We start from the raw sequence: 6,263 nt of genomic DNA, 5'->3' as shown, positions 1-6,263 counted from the left end.
GAATTGGTCTATAATGCTTTATAAGTATAGGTCGGGGGGCGTAACTTTGGTCAGCTAGGGTCCCCCGAAAGTGCGAAATGGAACGAAATGGAATGAAATGGAACGAAATGGAATGAAATGGAACGAAATGGAACGAAATGGAACGAAATGGATCGAAACGGAACGAAATGGAACAAAATGGAACGAAATGGAACGAAATTGAACGAAATTGAACGAAATGGAACATATGTAACATTATAAAATGAAATACCAGTAGATACCGAAATATAAGGAACGTTGTAACATTCACAGTAGACGGGACCAGGAAGCAAATACATAATATAACGTGCTTTATTTCTTGAATCTGTTTGATATAAAAACAACGTTTTTGCCGCGTTTTTTTTGCTAGATTCTTTCCTGAAAATGGGAGCGCCGCGTGCAAAGAGATCCACCGCTTTTACTTTGTGTTTTCCATCGATCTGCAAATGAACTGCTGAAAATAGCAGGGAAAACCAGCGAACGGAACTGAGTATCAAAGTAAGGACTAGATTATACAGAAGTTGTTGGTAACATTGCATCTCATAATTCAACAAGAGGGCATGAGGCAAGCATAATTTTTTTATTCATACAGTGAGTTTGCGTGATGTTGCAAATGGAGCCCCGCATGCAATTTACCGTCAATATTGCCAGCGCATCGAAACTGTGCACGTGGGCGTGCTACCGACAGGTTGAATCAAACTCCGACTTCCAAGTTTTATTTACAAATGGTTTTAGTCCATAACTAGTACGTAGCATATGCATATCTCCGCAACAACGATTTTTATACAACCAATTGTTCGGCGCGGCTGGTCGGCTGTCGGCGAATGGACCCCTCCGCTAATGATATGCAAATGCAGCTCTGCGCTGCGTCACCAATGTAAAATTTCACACTCCATTCAACCACGGACGTGGACTGAGAACTACCTCCGGAGACATTTCTGCTTACTTGTTCACGACACAACAAAGGGAGGGTGTGAACGAGCAGGATATGTATTTCACAGTTCACACAACACGCAAACACACATTATGAATAATGAAATTACGCTTGCCTCATGCCCTCTTGGTGAATTACGAGAGGCAAAGTTACCACCGATACCAATTGGGCGAGTTCGATGCTGTTATCGTGGAAGTGGCGGGGCATGCGCACTACATCGGAACCGCCGAGTTCACAGTCGAGCCGGAGGACCCGCTGAAAAATGGCTTTCTTGTAAAGTAATTGCATGTGTGTACTGAGGCTTTGCCTTCTATGTATTTGTTTGTGTTGGTGTGTGTTTGCAGTTATTTGAATTCTTTAGAGTGGTAGGATGTGAGAGGGAGACGATGGCACAGGAGACTGGTAGAATTGTAAGGTTGGCTTGAAGGTCAAAGGTTGTTCCCACAGGCTGTCAGGAAGTTCATGTACATGTTGTTGATGAAGTCAGGACCTCGATGATTGCATGTACGCGAGACTTGAGTATGTACTAGCTATAGGTGAAATGGACATGGTTGCATGGCTGTATCATATCCTGGCTGTATTGTGTTGGGTTGTCTTATATCATGGTGTATCATATCCTAGTTGTATCATACTATACAAAAACTATAAAGTTGGTTAACTAAGAATTCAACAAAAACAAATGTGGTGAAATCAAAAATAAACGAGAGATAAACGAGAGAGGTCAGAGGTCAACATAAGTGGATGTAGTAGACAGAAAGCCATAAGTAATCATAAATTACGAATATAAGTAACTTAAATAAACTGAGCATAATGTAAATACGAATGGGGATACTCAAACGTAATGATTAACGTAAATCATAGACATAATAAACTTGCTTACTTGCTTATGTCGAGACCTTCCAGCCACGAGTCGAAAATGATAAACTGATTAATGATAATTCCAACTAAATCACTAATCATTTTAACTGCGCTACTATAGGGAGAATACATTTGTAATGTCAAGGGTATCAGGGGAGTTTGGGTTTTCATTTGCTTTCTTCGGAGGGGGAAATGTGACTTCCTACGGACTAATTCTCCTGGCCAGTTATTCCCCCGTATGAAGGCCTGATGGACGTTGGATCGTACCAAGCACAAGGCCGTCACAGCTAGTGCTGCGTACCTAAATGTAACATCAGGTACCGGTACAAAGGTTTAGGTACAGGTCCGGACCTGTACCTGTACCTGAACAATTTGAAAAATTAACATGTGTTCTTCTGAACTTCTTCACTAGTAATTTCAGTATCTTTATTCAAAGAAAATAACTAGGTTTCCTACCGCCAAACTCCCTTGGTCTTGCTGTCAAAACACTGCCTGAATGATCTATTGCGTATTAGTTACGTTGTTCCAAGGTATCACTTTGGTCGCGTTTGGTGTTGTATGAGGTCAGGAGATCAGTCACAAAATAAGCACATAATTGGTGTAAATCTATATCGGTACAGTACCGGTACTTCATGATCCGGTATTTTGGACCTGTACCTAATCAGTTTTTACGTTTATATATATATATATAGTACAAACACACTCTCCGAGGCCTACAGCCTATGGGCCAACCCGACAGAGGGAAAAGAAAAGGGGGAAGACTGGGGATTACGCTGAAAGGAGCAGAAGTCCTGGCCCAAAACCGCACTGAATGGAGGACGTTTGTTGCCCGATGGGCCTCTAGGCACGGGAGGATCTAAGTCTAAGTCCAATTAAGTCACACATGACTGACGGAAGATGGGTCTTAGTCACATTCGGCTGACGGCCTGGACTGGACAGGTCCTTGCATATATATCGACGGATTTCACCGAGGAGAGCATCTCTCCGCCGACTCAGATGACTCAACGCTGCTTTCTATTGGGGACGTCATTGTTTAGCCTTTCCCGCGCCGTCCTATTTACTGTTTGTTTACTTTTCCAGTGCTCAAATAACGCGCGCTCGCGCCAGATTCAAAATGGCGCCGGTATTTGGAAAGGGGTCTATTGAAAAAGCTGCTACAGTAATTGTATATTTAGGTACTATATTTGGTCTGTGCTTTCGCAATGATGTATTCTCCATATCTCCATATGCTACTTACGTTCACCGTACAGTCACGGCAAGTGTCTATCAAAACCTTATTTTCATATTATATTAGATCACGTTCACGCCAGCTTGACAACATGGCGCAAGCGCGGGAGTACAATGGCGGGAGATAAAAAAGCGTAACCAGGATCGAACTGTGTGTTGTCAACATTGACTTAATTGTGATCGGTCTCGTCGGGCGGGTTTTCAGTCCCTTCTCTATTCGTAATTTGTTCTTAGTTGTTTATCTGAACTCGAATCTAGGAAGCTCGACGTTGAATAGGTAAGTCTGAGTTGAAACAGCGTTAGAGCTTTTGTGATTAAGCAGTTAAAATATTGATGCAGAGAGGCTGGTGTGAGCGCAAACGATTAACTGTTCCCAGGACATCTAGTATTCTCTTATTCGTAGTATCTGGAGTGTGATGCTCAGTGAGGCATAGCTGGTAATGAACTGCGGCCTTGCTTCAACTTGCTTTCACATTGTGACAGATAATCATATATACAGACACATACAGTCTTATAGACATACAGACGGGCTAATAACCTTTGGGTGGGGGTGGTGCATTGACATTAACTAATTAGCTACATACCAAGATGTTACCTTGAATGGCCAAGAAGTACAGTATACCAGCTGCAAAATGACATGGCTTAGTCACACATGGCGGACGGGAGATGGGTCTTGGTCACATTTGGCTGACGGCCTGGGCGTGACAGTTTAGGCTTTGATCAATGGAAAAAGCTTCTACAGTCATTTTACGTTGAGGCACTATATTTGGTCTGTGTTTTTTTAATTATGTATTTTCTATATGCTACATACGTTCACAGTGTCAAAAAGTGTTAATCAAAACCTTATTACCTTCGCGACGAATGGTTTCGTCGAGTAGGTTATTCGATGATGCTTGTCTGTGTGTCTGTTAGTGAACAGAATAAGTCGAGAACGCCTGGATGGTTTGTTGTCGTATTTGGTGTGTCGGTGTGTATGTGGGAAATCTCAAGATGATTAGATTTTGGGCGAAGTGTTTTGCATAATTAACGAGAAAAGTGTAAAAATGTGTTAGATTGTATGCTCATACTATGCTTTCTGGTTGCGACGTGTGGGCTGTATTGTTTCAGGGGATATTGACACGGGTAAATGGGTGCAAAGTTGGTCATGAGGGGTCATGAGGCAGGCAGGAAACGTCAGTTACTGCCAGGGACAAATTGGCTATCAGCCAGCTGTAGGGCAGATACAAGAGATAGACTTGCCCATATAGGCAGTAATGCTTTAAAGCACTAAAACAAGGGCTCAGAAAAGGATTCACCTTAATTGCAAGCCCCCAAAATTCTTATGCACCAGAAAGCCACATCTGTCTACTTTAGAATCATGCAAAGAAAATAGACAGTTGACCAGCTCGTTCTCTCGTAACAGCTGACAGACGAAAACAATCGTCAACTTTGACCTACTCCCAGCCTGGAAGAGTCCACTCGGAGCATGTGAAACCAAACCACAAAAATATCTCCTTACACCAATTAAAAGACTGAAACATACAAATTTTGACCAAAGTTGGATATACACGGCCTTATATGAGTAAGAACAGTCATTAATGCAGTGCCACAGCATGGGAATACCGAGCATGTCTGTGTGTCTGTTAGTGAACACGATAAGTCGAGAATTCTTGGAAGGATTGTCTTGGTATTTGGTATGTTGGTAGGTCTCGATGAAACCTGAAAATGATTATATTTTGGGCCCCCTATCGGCTTGTTACGGTACTGCAGCGGAACTTCCTGTTATGATATCTCGTGTTGTGGACATGCTATGGAACTGATTTTTGAGTGGTAGATAGCTCGTTGGGCAGAGAGTAAGTGGTATAGGTTTGGGCCCCCTAGCAACTTTTTTGGAACTGCAGGGGTAGGTTTTGCTTCAGACTTTGAAAGGGAATAACTCAAGAAGGGCTTGATGGAAGGTCATGATTTTTTGCATGTACATAGCTTGAGCGATGATGTACATGATTGGATACTTATTATGCAAATCAGTAACTAATTTGCATAATTAATGAGGAAAGTTTATACATTCATCAATTTCCATGATAGGACTCGCAAACATGTGACATATGTAACTGAGGAAGAGAGAAATATTAATAGATATCAGCTATGCAAATGAGAACCTCATTTACATAATTAATGAGAAAATGATATAACTCGAGATGGGCTTGATGGATGGTCATGATTTTTGGTATGTAGATAGCTTATGTGATGCTTTGTATGATTGGATGATAATTATGCAAATCAGATTATAATTAATGAGGCAATTTTAAAAACCTGCTGTGTTCCATGATATGACTATTCAAATATGTGACATTTGTAACTGAGGAAGAGAGGAATGTCAATAGATAGAAATTATGCAAATGTAGGCCTAATTTGCATAATTCATGAGAAACTACTATCATTCCATACTAGTAAATAACGGCAATTTCATACTTGTTGCATTTAGAAGTTGTGTGAATGTGAACACCATTGAATCAAATTATGCTAATAAGGAGCTTATTTGCATTATTGATGAAAAATGTTAGCATAACCTTCTTTGTTAAGCTCATAATCATAACAAGGAGGTTTGGACAACTTATGTTATTTGGGTGAGGAGGATCAACTGGTATGATTTTTCATTGATGAAAAACACTCCTAATACGTCAGTCATAAAGGTCAAAATCATTTAGCGAAGGTATGAGGTCGTAGAACTCTTGTTTTCATATTATATGAGGCACAATTAGTGTCAATCAGTAGAGCAACACACTTGACCTAGTCTTTACAAACGAGGACAGTATGATCGAGGACATTGAAACAAGACATCCCATTGGTAAAAGTGACCATGTGGTTCTGGTGATGTACTGTGGCTTCTTTCCAGCCAGATAATCATATCTGCAGACACATACACTCTTAAATAGACCTACAGACGCGGCAGTAACCTTTGAGGTGGGGGTCGGTGGGATTAACATATATAATGATAATAATAACTTTATTGCACAACAATTGTACAAGGTACAAAGTATGGCATTCACTGGTACATGGATAACATTCTATTAGGCTAATCAGTCTATCTTATACAATATGGTGTAGTAGTATGGGATGACAATGGGATTTTAAATCATTTGAGGAGTTTCTAAGGTCTAGACATTCTTTGATATACTTCCCAATGTATACCATGCATGGGTTGACATTTCATTATATATATATATATATATATATATATATATAT

General features: G+C 40.6%; 1 protein-coding gene across 2 annotated transcripts in view; it reads left to right on the top strand.

Annotated features, from left to right (window-relative positions):
- The first annotated feature begins 3,269 nt into the window (after nt 1-3,269).
- The window catches only part of LOC136423629 (methyltransferase-like protein 27), a 31,922-nt gene continuing 28,928 nt past the window's right edge, over nt 3,270-6,263 (top strand). Inside the window, exon 1 of one of the 2 annotated variants that reach the window (XM_066411873.1) lies at nt 3,270-3,314. The gene's annotated coding sequence lies outside the window, so the exon portion shown is untranslated. The remainder of the gene's footprint in view (nt 3,315-6,263) is intronic. The other variant, XM_066411875.1, reaches the window with a different exon arrangement.

This window comes from Branchiostoma lanceolatum, chromosome 17 (assembly GCF_035083965.1).
Source record: "Branchiostoma lanceolatum isolate klBraLanc5 chromosome 17, klBraLanc5.hap2, whole genome shotgun sequence".
Lineage (NCBI taxonomy): Eukaryota > Metazoa > Chordata > Leptocardii > Amphioxiformes > Branchiostomatidae > Branchiostoma > Branchiostoma lanceolatum.
This window is presented reverse-complemented; position numbering and strand designations above follow the sequence as displayed.